The 13,422-nt window shown below is 36.0% G+C and overlaps 1 non-coding gene across 1 annotated transcript; it reads right to left on the bottom strand.

Moving 5' to 3' along the window:
* Nucleotides 1-12,397: 12,397 nt before the first annotated feature.
* LOC116565928 lies at nt 12,398-12,459 on the bottom strand. Its single transcript, XR_004275667.1, has one exon. It is a non-coding gene; the product is annotated as a U7 small nuclear RNA (small nuclear RNA).
* Nucleotides 12,460-13,422: the final 963 nt, after the last annotated feature.

Here is a 13,422-nt window from a genome sequence, read left to right on the forward strand (position 1 = left end):
ACTGTGATCCTGTCTTAATATCTATAAATAAGATGACTGTTAATATATTGAGTCGGTGTTGAGTTTTGCTTTTTATGATCATGTAATTCATATATATATAGATAGAGATATACAACTTGGCCTTTGAAATATATACTATTCTAGAAAGTGAATATAGCAATGTTATTAGTGGAACATCTGCTCTGAAAGCGTGCTTTAATGTGTGGAATATATGCCCTTAAAGCTTGGTTTAATGTGTGGAATATCTGCTCTGAAAGCTTGCTTTAATGTAGGGGGAACCAAACAATAACAAAATATAAATATAAGTACATAATATGTCCTGTAGTTACATTTGTTGTGAATGATAAAACACACTGGGTGGAGTACAGAATACTAGGGCCCAGTAATATAGAAGGGGAGTTTCTCTTTTATGGTAGAGGAAACCTATCTCCAAAAGTGAGCAGGAAGCTGAAATAAGTAAGAACCACACCATGTAGATATCCAGTATAAGAATGTTCCAGTCAGAAAGGGTAGCAAATTCGTAAGTGCTGAGACTTGTGATTACTTGGAGATTTCAGTAAACACCAAAGAGGCCATTATGGGCCTATCGCAATAAATGAAGAGAAAGATAGTGGCTTTAACATCCATTATTGTGATCCTGCCATGATGTCTATAAACAAGATGACAATACATAGAGTCTGTGTTGAGCTTTGCTTTTTATGGTCACGTAGTTCAGGATTTATCTCTTCATTGGGAGCATCTATCATATCAATTCGCTGCCCATTGATCTTGAAAGATGAAGCATTATTTTTCAGTTTCTAATTTTGTTTTCAGGTTGATTACAGAAATTAGCAAAATTTTGATAAATCTCATGAAAAAATGTAATTAAATGTTAAAAGTATAAAAGAAGAAAGCATATGCCTATGTCTTTATATTGAGAGATGAAATATAAATACAGACTCAATTACATATCATTGGTGGTCATGAATGTTTATTATATATTTAGAATTGTTTATCTTTTAACATCAATTACAAAATGGCAGTTTACAGTCATCAAAAAATCTTGTTTATTTACTAGAAAAAGCTATATTTTATAACATGAAAATTTAGCAAATAAATATAAAATAATTTTAAAATTTTTCATGCTATTTTGATGAATATTTAACATAACTGTAGATTTATAATGCATGTTTGAAAGAAATAGAATATATCACTGATCAATATTTTGCTTTCTTTGAACTATGCTTTCATGCAACCTGGAAGGAAAGAATTAAAACATATTATTGCTAATGTGTACGTACACACAAATGGATGCACACTCTTAATCATCCTAGAAGCTGTATGGGATAATGGAAAGAATATAGGTCTGTGGTTAAGCTTATGTTTAAATCCTGCCTCCAACAGTAAAATGTATATATGCTCTGGAAATTTGCTTAATTTGAACATTGTTTGAAGAATGCGAATATTAAATATTCATGACAATACCCATCATGAAAAGGTTATTCAAATAATAGTGTTAACACATATAAAATAAGCATATACATTTTTAATTAACATTAATTATTAGTATTTTCATTGTGCGATTTTTATGCTATATTAAATAAGTCACATACATAGTCAAATACAAGGTAAGCAAATACAAAGCATGTGTTCAGAAACCCCATCGTATTTGAATATATAGAAGTAATTTCTGTCTTCTTGTCGTCAGTTGTATAGACAATGATTTAGAGGATTTCTTGATTTTCTTGATTACAGAGTATTACAGGATAAGAAATGTAGCATATTCTTTGATTTCATGTTTAACAGACTCTTCAGCACTATGGTGTCAAAAATTGTTCAATAAGTGATAAATGGACAAATGAATTCAAACAGCAATAAACAAATCCGGATAACTTCACCTGAGATATATGTCAAATATCTCTAAAGTAACATTAATGCTTAACTTATGCAACACACATCATTGCCACCTAAATATTAAAATCATTTATTTTCTCTTTTTTCCATTCTACTTTGATTGTTCTAAATCATTATATATGTTCAGTTTTAAATACACTGAGGCCAAAAAGAACAATAAATATGCTTGTGTTGTTAAAATAAAAAAATGTAAACCTTTTTTCTGAGTTACTGCCGTGTTGCATACCATAACAATATATTAGTAATTAATTCAATTTATATGATATGTTTTTCTAATGATCTTTCTTACATATTACATTTTTATTTTCTATTTAAATTATTTCAAGATAATGGAAAGCTAAACAGGAATTTAAAGTCTGCTCTCTCAATCTCAAGAGCAAATTAACAATATTAGTTTCCTTTTTGGAATAAGTAGTAGATTTGAAAACTGTTTTTAGGTTTTATAATACTCTCTGACACTGTCTGTCTTTTGTCCTTTCTTTTAATCTCGTGCACACACACACACACTACACACATCACACACACACACATACATTATTACATACACATACTATTTTGATTACTAAGCTCAGAGCAACTATGAATAGTTTGTATTCTCTCTGGTAATTAGTGGTCTCTGGTGATGTGAACGTTGGGATACATGTATGAATAAGATTCCAGATGGCAAATACTACACTAACTATATAGCATGTGTGTAGAGTGAAATTCAGTATTTAAAGTAATGATGTCTGCCTTAAAAAGGATCATGCAAAACTTCAGGAAACATTTTTTATCACTCATTACTTTTTTCTGTATAAAGAATTATGGTAAATTCTTTAAAAGCAAGTGATCTGTGTTATGTACTTTTGCATGTTTTTGTACTTAGAACTGTATCTTTTTCAAAGTAGCAGTAAAAATACCCGTTTCTAGGCAATGGCCAATGACTTACTCACTTAATCAGCATTTAAAAAGAAATGATCAAAAAGAGTGTAGATACAAGGATCTGGGTAGAGGTATATCAATGAACATATGGTAATGAGCAGGCAGTGATAAGATTTTTATCACATAGATAAGCATCCAGCAGAAAAAAGTTCTAAACAGCCAAATAGACTAAAAAACTTGATCAGTTAATCATTCACCACAGACCTGGTAAAAGGAACAAAACAGCACAGAGTAGTAGCTATGGTGATAAATGAAGGATATGGATGGGACCAACAGCATAGACTCACTTACCAAAGCTAGCTTTGTTACTGCTATCTTGAATGTCTAACCTGTAAGCAAAAAAGTCTAATGCTGAACTTCCAATATGGTATTATCCCTTGAGAAGTTAAAACGCCATTCAATTACAAATCAAGTACATTGGGACCCTTTCTTCCTTTAGAGTCCACAGTTTGTTTTTTGTTTTGTTTTGCTTCTGTTTTGGTTTTCTTTTTGTTTTGCTTTGTTTTTTTGTACAGTGATAGATAGCTATTATGTATGTGGAGTTGCCTTCCCCATAGGTAGAACCTCAGTCAAAAACTCTATCTGGAGGCTTACAATATTCATTACCAACAGATTAACCCCTCTTCTCCCAACAAACAAACAAACAAACAAAAAAAAAAACAAATCCAATGAGATAAATATTTCACAGCAAAGAAGATGTAAAATTGGATCCAATACCAAAGAACTGTATCCACACATCCTGGAGCATTGAAACTGCCTCCTAGGTTCAGCTGAAACACAAGAATATTGAAATACTCTTTAAAAATGAGGCATTATACATTAGACAGAGTATATGCATTAAAGGAAGAACCTCTATGGTGTTGTGCCCCAAAAGAGGAGTGAATGGGTCCAAAAACCAAGAGAGGTAACCCGGGATGCAGAGGTTGTGGTGAGCTGAGTTCGAACCACTGCACTCCAGCCTGGGCGACAGAGTGAGACTCCAAAGGAGTGGAAGGGTGGGGGATAGGATTGGCTTTATATACCTTCTGATTAACTAGGACCTCCGTGGTTCCTGTCCACACAAATCTGGTTGCTCAGGTTTAGAAGTCCTGGTCCCCAAAGTGAGAACACTCTTGCCTTAACACAGCAAGTGTTCCATTACATTACAGAAATTATGATTGCCATCATAACACTTTAACTTCTTCTGTTCAGGGAACAACAAGAGAAAGGAGGAGTCTCAGTCATGACAGGTTTATAATTCATATCAGAAGTTAGATATAGGGCTGCTTTTAAACGAAGCAAATGGTATATTTACAGAACACAGTTGATCCACTTTGATACCTCTTGGTAATCTCTTGCTGTGTTGTAAATTTGCATGTCTGTGTGCAGCAACCCAAGCTGAAAAGACTGTATTCTCGAGGGCTTATACACTTCAGAATCAAAGTTGAATTTAAATTGTGTCTTTTATTAACAGTGTATGGTTATATCATGATTTTTTTTTTGTTTGTTTGCGTTAATTTCAGTTTTATTTATTGGAATGACTAATACACATATATTTAATATAACAATGTGGGATTCACATCTATCAAGTTCCTAGTTGTCTTTTTTTTTTTTTCTTTTTTTAATATATATATATATATATATATATATATATTATTGCACTTTAGGTTCTGGGGTACATGTGAAGAATGTGCAGGATTGTTACATAGGTACATACATGGCAATGTGGTTTGATGCCTCCATCCCCATCACCTATATCTGGCATTTCTCCCCATGTTATCCCTCCCCAACTCCCTACCCACCGCTGTCCCTCCTGTTGTCCTCTCCCGCAGACGCCAGTGTGTGATGCTCCCTTCCCTGTGTCCATGTGTTCTTATTGTTCAACACCCGCATATAAGTGAGAACATGTGGAGTTTGATTTCTGTTCTTGTGTCAGTTTGCTGAGAATGATGGTTTCCAGGTTCATCCATGTCCCTACCAAGGACAAGAACTCATCATTTTTTATGGCTGCATAGTATTCCATGGTGTATATGTGCCACATTTTCTCTGTCCAGTCTTATCATCTATGGGCATTTTTGTTGGTTCCAGGTCTTTCCTTTTGTAAACAGTGTTGAAGTGAACATATGTGTGCATGTGTCTTTATAATAGAATGATGTATAATACTTTGGATATATATCCAGTAATGGGATTGCTGGATCCAATGGAATTTCTATTTCTAGAACCTTGAGGAATCACCACACTGTCTTCCACAGTGGTTGAACTAATTTACACTCACACCAACGGTGTAAAAGTGTTCCTAATTCTCCACATCCTCTCCAGCATCTGTGGTCTCCAGATATTTTAATGATTGCAATACTAACTAGTATGAAATGGTATCTCAATGTGGTTTTGATTTGCATTTCTCTAATGACCAGTGATGATGAGCATTTTTTCATATGTTTGTTTGCCTCATATATGTCTTCTTTTGAAAAGAGTCTGTTCATATCCTTTGTCCACTTTTGAATGGGTTTGTTTGATATTTTCTTGTAAATCTGTTTTAGCTCTTTGTAGATTCTGCATATAAGCTTTTTGTCAGAAGGGTAGATTGCAAAAATTTTTTCCCATTCTGTTGGTTGCTGGTTCACTCAAATGATTGTTAATTCTGGAATTTAATTAGATCCCATTTGTCTTTTTTGGCTTTTGTTGCCCGTGCTTTTGATGTTTTAGTCATGAAGTCCTTGCCTAAGCCTATGTCCTGAATGGTTTTGCCTAGGTTTTCTTCTAGGGTTTTTATGGTGTTAGGTCTTATGTTTAAGTGTTTAAGCCATCTGGAGTTAATTTTAGTGTAAGGTGTCAGGAAGGGGTCCAGTTTCTGCTTTCTGCACATGGCTAGCCAGTTTTCCCAACACCATTTATTAAACAGGGAATCATTTCCCCATTGCTTGTTTTTGTCAGGTTTGTCAAAGAGCAGATGCTTGTAGATGTTTGGCATTGCCTCTGGGCCTCTGTTCTGTTGCATTGTTCTATATCTCTGTTTTGGTACCAGTACCATTCTGTTTTGATTACTGTAGCCTTGTAGTATAGTTTGAAGGCCAGTACTGTGATGCCTCCAGCTTTGTTCTTTTTGCTTAGAATTGACTCTTGACTATGCATGCTCTCTTTTGGTTCCATATGAAGTTTAAGGTTTTGTTTTTGTTTTTGTTTTCCAGTTCTGTGAAGAGGATCATAGGTAGTGTGATGGGGATAGTGTTGAATCTATAAATTACTTTGGGCAGTATGGCCATTTTCACAATATTGAATCTTCCTAACCATGGGCAGGGAATGTTTTTCCATCTGTTTGTGTCCTCCCTTATTTTGTTGAGCAGTGGTTTGTAGTTCTCCTTGAAGAGGTCCTTTACATCCTTTGTTAGTTGTATTCCTAGGTATTTTATTCTCTTTGTAGCAAAGGTGAATGGCAGTTCGCTCTTAATTTGGCTCTCTTTTAGTCTGTTATTGATGTATAGGAATGCTTGTGATTTCTGCATGTTGATTTTGTATTCTGAGACTTTGCTGAAGTTGCTTATCAGTTTCATGAGATTTTGGACTGAGACGATGGGGTCTTCTAAATATACAATCATGTCTTCTACAAATAGAGACAATTTGACTTCCTCTTTTCCTAATCGAATACCCTTTATTTCCTTTTCTTATCTGATTGCTCTGGCTAGAACTTCCAATATTATATTGAAGAGGAGTGGTGAAAGGGCATCCTTGACTAGTGCCAGATTTCAAAGGGAATGCTTCCAGTTTTAGCCCATTCAGTATGATATTGGCTGTGGGTTTGTCGTAAATAGCTTTTATTATTTTGAGATACGTTGCGTCAATGCCTAGCTTATTGAGAGTTTTTAGCATAAAAGGCTATTGAATTTTGTCAAAGGCCTTCTCTGCATCTATTGAGTTAATCATATGGTTTTTGTCTTTGGTTCTGTTTATGTTGTGGATTACGTTTATAGACTTGCATATGTTGAACCAACCTTGTATCCTCAGGATGAAGCCTATTTGATCGTAATGGATAAGCTTTTGGATATGCTGTTGCAATCTGTTTGCCAGTATTTTATTGAAGATTTTTACATCTGTGTTCGTCATGGATGTTGGCCTGAAATTGTATTTTCTTGTTGAGTCTCTGCTACACTTTGGTATCAGGATGATTTTGTTTTCATAAAATGATTTGGGAAGGATTCCCTCTTTTTGTATTGTTTGGAATAGTTTCAGAAGGAGTGGTACCAGCTCCTATTTGTATGTCTGGTAGAATTTGGCTGTGAACCCCTCTGAACCTGGGCTTTTTTTGATTGGTAGGCTATTAATTGCTGTCTCGACTTCAACCCTTGTTATTAGTCTATTCAGGGTTTTGACTTCTTCCTGGTTCAGGCTTGGAAGTGTGCAAGTGTCCAGGAATTTATCCATTTCTACAGGATTTACTTGTTTATGTGCATAGAGTTGTTTGTAGTAGTCTCTGATGATGGTTTGTATTTCTGTGGAATCTAGGGTGATATCCCCTTTGTCATTTTTTATTGCATCTATTTGATTCTTCTCTCTTTTCTTTTTTATTAATCTGGGTAGTGGTCTATTTTGTTGATCTTTTCAAAAAACCAGGTCCTGGATTTATTAATTTTTTGAAGGGTTTTTTGTGTCTCTGTCTCTTTCAGTTCTGCTCTGATTTTAGTTATTTCTTGTCTTCTGCTAGCTTTTGAGTTTTTTTGATATGCCCCTCCAGCTCTTTCAATTTTGATGATAGGGTGTCAATTTTAGTTCTTTCCTTGCTTCTCCTGTGGTTATTTATTGCTATAAATTTTCCTGGAGTCACTGCTTTAAATGTGTCCCAGAGATTCTGGTACGTTGTGTCTTCATTCTCATTGGATTCAAAGAACATCTTTATTTCTGCCTTCATTTCATTGTTTATCCTGTCAACATTCAAGAGCCAGTTGTTTAGTTTCCATGATTTTGTGCGATTCTGAGTTAGTTTCTTAATCTTGAGTTCTAATTTGATTGCACTGAGAGACTGTTTGTTATGATTTCCGTTATTTTTTATTTGTTGAGGAGTGATTTACTTCCAGTTATGTGGTCAATTTTAGAGTAAGTGTGATGTGGTACTGAGAAGAATGTATATTCTGTGGATTTGGTGTGGAGAGTTCTGTAAATGTGTATTAGGTTTGCTTCGTCCAGATCTGAATTCAAGCTCTGGATTCCTTATTAATTTTCTGTCTCATTGATCTGTCTAATATTGACAGTGGAGTGTTAAAATCTCTCACTATTATTGTGTGGGAGTCTAAGTCTCTTAGTAAGTCATTAAGAACTTGTTTTATTTATCTGGGTGCTCCTGTATTGGGCACATATATATTTAGGATTAATAGCTTTTGTTGCACTGATCCTTTTACAATTGTGTAATGCCCTTCTTTGTCTCTTTTGATCTTTGTCGGTTTAAAGTCTATTTTATGAGAAACTAGGATTGCAACTCCTGTTTTTTTTGTTTGTTTGTTTGTTTTTTTTGCTCTCCATTTGTTCGGTAAATCTTCCTCCATCCCTTTATTTTGAACCTATGTGTATCCTTGCATGTGAGATGAGTTTCTTGAATACAGTACACCAATGGGTTTTGACTTTTTATCAGATTTGCCAGTCTGTGTCTTTTGATTGGGGCATTTGGCCCATTTACATTTAAGGTTAATATTGTTATGTGTGAATTTGATCCTGCCATTTTGATGTAGCTTGTTGTTTTGTCTGTTAGTTGACACAATTTCTTCATTGTGTCAATATTCTTTACCATTTGGTACATTTTTGGAGTGGCTACTACTGATTGTTCCTTTCTATGTTTAGTGCTTCTTTCAGGAGCTCCTGTAAGGCAGGCCTGGTGGTGATGATATCTCTGAGCAGATGCTTATTCATAAAGGATTTTATTTCTCCTTTACTTATGAAGCTTAGTTTGGCTGGATATAAAATTTTAGGTTTAAAATTCTTTTCTTTAAGCCTGTTGAATATTGGACCCCACTCTCTTCTGGCTTGTAGGGTTTCTGCTGAGAGATCCACAGTGAGTCTGACGGGCTTTCCTTTGTGGGTAACCCGACCTTTCTCTCTGGCTGTCCTGAGCATTTTTTCCTTCATTTCAACCCTGGTGAATCTTAGGATTATGTGCCTTGGGGTAGCTCTTCTTGAGGAATACCTTTGTGGTGTTCTCTGTATTTCCTGGACTTGAATATTGGCCTGCCTTGCTAGGTTGGAGAAGTTCTCCTGGATACTATCCTGGAGAGTGTTTTCCAGTTTGATTCATTCTCTCTGTCACATTCAGGTACACCTATCAAACATAGATTAGGTCTTTTCACATTATTCCATATGTCTTGGAGGCTTTGTTCATTTATTTTTACTCTTTTTTCTCTAATCTTGCCTTCTCGTTTTATTTCATTGAGTTGATCTTCAATCTCTGATATCCTTTCTTCTGCTTGGTCAATTCGGCTGTTGAAACTTGTGTATGCTTCACAAAGTTCTTGTGTCATTTTTCAGCTCCATCAATTAATTTACATTTTTTTCTAAGCTGTTTATTCTTGTTAGCCTTTTGTCAAACCTTTTTTCAAGGTTCGTATTTTCTTTGCATTGGGTTAGCACATGTTCTTTTAGCTCAGAGATGTTTGTTATTACCCACTTTCTGAAGTTTGTTTCTGTCAATTCATCAGACTCATTCTCCATCCAGCCTTGTTCCCTTGCTGGTGAGGAGTTGTGATCCCTTGGAGGAGAAGAGGCATTCTGGTTTTGGGTCTTTTCATCATTTTTGCACTGGTTTTGTCCCATCTTTGTGGATTTATCTACCTGTGGTCTTTGTAGTTGGTGACTTTCGGATGAGGTCTCTGAGTGGATGTCCTTTTTATTGATTATGAAATTATTTCTGGTTTTTAGTTTTCTTTCGAACAGTCAGGCCCCTCTGCTGTAGGACTGCTGGAGGTCCACTTCAGATCCTGCTTACCTGAGTGTCACCTGCAGCAGCTGCAGAACAGTAAGGGCTGCTTCCACTTTCTTCTTCTGTTATCTTTGTCCCAGAAGGATACTTGCCAGTTGTCAGCCTGAGTTCTCCTCTATGAGGTGTCTCTTTGGATATACAGGGTTCTAGGAGCTGCTTTAGGAGACATTCTATCCCTTATAGGAGCTCAAATGCTGAGCTGTGAGCTCCGTTGTTCCATTCAGAGCTGCTGGGCAGGTACATTTAAGGCTGCTGCAGCGGAACTCATAACCTCCTTTTTTTCCCATGTGCTCTGTTTTGGGAAAGTGGGGTTTATATGTAAGTTCCCGATGTGCTGCTGGCTTTTTTCTGAGATGCCCTGCCCAGGGAGGAGGTAGCCTAGTCACAGTTTGCCAGCAGAGGCATTGCTGAGCTGCTGTGGGCCCAGCCCAGCTGCTGTTTGAGCTTCCTTGCACTTTTGTTTACAGAGGTGTAGTTAGAGCTGCCTTGGTAATGGCAGTCTGCCTCAGTAATGACGGACTGTCTCTGTAATGGCTGACTGCCTCGGTAATGGTGGATTGCCTTGGTAATGGTGGACTGCCTCAGTAATGGAGGACTGCCTCAGTAATGGTGAACTGCCTTAGTAATGGCCGACTGCCTCCGTAGTGGTGGACTGCCTCGGTAATGGCAGATGCCCTCCCCTAACAGAGCTGGACTGTCCTGGGTCCAGCTGTGCTTGCTGTGAAACTCTCAATCCAGAGCGTTTCTGATTGCTGGTTTTTGTGGGGGTGGGAACTGCTGAGCCAGATACCTGGATCCCCGCTTCAGCTCCCTTTTTTTTTCAGTTGAATGGGTAACTGTCTCCCAGGCATTCCAGGTATCAGTTCAAACAGTGCCTAGATTTGTGTGAGTTTTTGTGTCGAGACCCGCTTTGCCGGCTGAAACAGCCATGCTAGAGACTTGTGGCACTTTTCCACTTGGGAATCTGCCATTCTGTGGGCAGAAAAAATTCTTTTGATTACTCATCCTCTGCATTCTCGTTGGGAACTGCACTCCCACAGCTGTTCCTATTCAGCAATCTTGGATCATCTTCTGTTTTCTATGTGTCTTAGGTCATTATGTTCCCATATTTCTGTTTTCTATTAAATATTTTCTAGTGTTCATTTTAATTACTCAGCTGTTTCTTTTTACTATGTTTTAGGTTATTTACTTATTGGTTTCCTTGAGGGTTGCAATAAACATGTTACCTAAAATCATATAGTTTAGATTTATACCAATTTATCTTATATACAATATAAAATATCAATATAGCTGCATTTCTTCTCCCTTTCTTTGTACTAATAATGCTACAGTTTTATAACTATTGCTGCACGCAGGTCTATACATATTTTAAACTATATTCTTTGTCATGTACCCTTGGTGGACTCAACTTATTTAGCTTATTGATCAACTAATAACTGGACAGAGAATTCTACAAATACCTTGAACCTGTAAGACATATAAATTATAAAGGAGAAGAAGAGTTGGAAACCAAAACTACACTTACACTTTTTTTAAAAAAAATTGTACCTATGTAATTACCGTTTCTATATATTTTCTCTTTATTTCTTGCTGTAGATTCAAGACATTCAGCAGTGTTTCTTCATTTAGTCATTTGATGTCCCTTTACTATTTTTTTTACAGAGTAGGGCTACTAGCTCTAAATATTTGCAGGCTTTAAAAAAATTAATTTGACAATGTCTAAATTTTTTCATTATTTTAGAAGCAGTAGTTTTGCAGTATAATTATTGATTTGACCATCTTTTTATCCAACACTTTAATATGTCATTCCACCAGTTTATGGCTCTAGTGCTTCTGATGATTAATAAGTTGCTGAACTTACTGAAACTCCCTTGTATATTTTGAGTCATTTTTTACTTGCCACTTTAAAAATTATCTGTTTTATACTATGTTCACTCCTGGGTGATGGAGTAAAGCACACCTCAAACCTCAGTATTACACAATATATTTTTGTAACAAACCTATGCATGTAACCCCTGAATCTAACATAAAAGTTGGAAAAAAAGTATCCTTTTGTCTTTCAACAGTTTGACTATGACATTTTTAGGCAGCTAGGTTTGAACTCTTTGAGTTATCTGCCTGGGAGTTTTTTTGTTTTTTAAGCCTTTTAGTGTATCCATTAATGTGTGTGTGTGTGTGTGTGTGTGTGTGTGTGTGTGTGTTAAACACTCTTGGAAAGTGAAGGTTAAGGTAGTTTAGACTTTCCAAAGTCACAAATATCATTCCTGCCACTTTTCATCTCTCTTTTTCTTTCTGACACTCTCAATACATGTCAATAAATGTGATGATGCCCTGGAGGTTACTGGAGCTCTGTTCATTGTTCTTTCTTTTTTTAAAAACAGACTAAATAACCTCTATTGGTATACCTTTGAGTTTTGTGGTTTATTCTTTTGTCAGATGAAAATGTTATACCTCTGTTTCATTTCAATTATTGTACTTTTCAAATATAGCGTTTAAATATGGTTTTTCTCTTTTAAAAAATATATTACTTTATATTGTTATTGTAAACATTATTCTATATTTCCCTTTAAATCCTTGTGCATAATTTTCTTTAGATCTTGAAACAAAGTTTTATTTATTTATTTATTTATTTGTTTTTGGTAGCACAGAGGGTTTCTGGTAAAGAGGAGAAAACCTACTAGACACATTCTAAAAGAGTTGTAAAACTGAACACTATATTTTAATAGCTAATTTTGAAACTTTTGTCTACTAAGTTCAACATCTGGGCTTCAGCTTTACAGTTTCTATTAACTATTTTAATTAGCTTTTTTTCTGCGGATGGTTCATATTTTCCTGTTTCTTTTTCTACCTCTTTTTTTTTTTTTAACAATCACACATATCAAATAATATAGCAACCATGGAAATCAGTTTTATCCCTTGTCTTTGGAGTTTTGTTATTGCCATTGTTATTGTTGTTCTTTGTTTAATGACTTTCCTGAACTAATTCTTTAAAATATTGATATAGTTTGTTTGTGAGTACCTCCCCAAATCACATATTGAAATGTAATCCCAGTGTTGGAGGTGTAGCCTGGTGTGAGCTGACTAAATCATGCAGGTGAAGTTCTCATGAATAGTGATATGGTTTGGCTCTGTGTCCCTATCCAGGTCTCATCCTGTAGCTCCCATAATTTCCACCACTATCTTCCTAGGATTGTAGGATGCTAGGATGGCAGACCCACCAGCAGCTTGTACCCTGTGCTTGGACAAGTCACAAACACTCAACACCAGCCAGTGACAGCAGCCAGGATGGAGGCTGCATTTTGTAGAGTCACAGGAGTGGAGTGTCCAAAACCATAGGAACCCACCTCTTACATCAATGTGACCTGGATGTGAGACATCCAGGTGAGTCAAAGGAGACCATTTTGGAGCTTTAAGATTTTACTACTCTGCTGGATTTTGGACGTGCATGGGGCCTGTAGCCCCTGTGTTTTGGTCAATTTCTCCCATTTGGAAGGGCTGTATTTACCCAATGCTTATACCCTCATTGTATCTAGGAAGTAACTAACTTGCTTTTGATTTTATAGGCTCTGGCAAAAGGGACTTGCCTTCTAGCAAATGAGACTTTGGACTGTGGACTTTTGAGTTGATCCTGAAATGAGTTGACATTTTAGGACTGTTGGGAAGTCATGACT

Source organism: Sapajus apella, unplaced genomic scaffold, assembly GCF_009761245.1.
Source record: "Sapajus apella isolate SASKATOON/1434 unplaced genomic scaffold, GSC_monkey_1.0 scaffold41, whole genome shotgun sequence".
Lineage (NCBI taxonomy): Eukaryota > Metazoa > Chordata > Mammalia > Primates > Cebidae > Sapajus > Sapajus apella.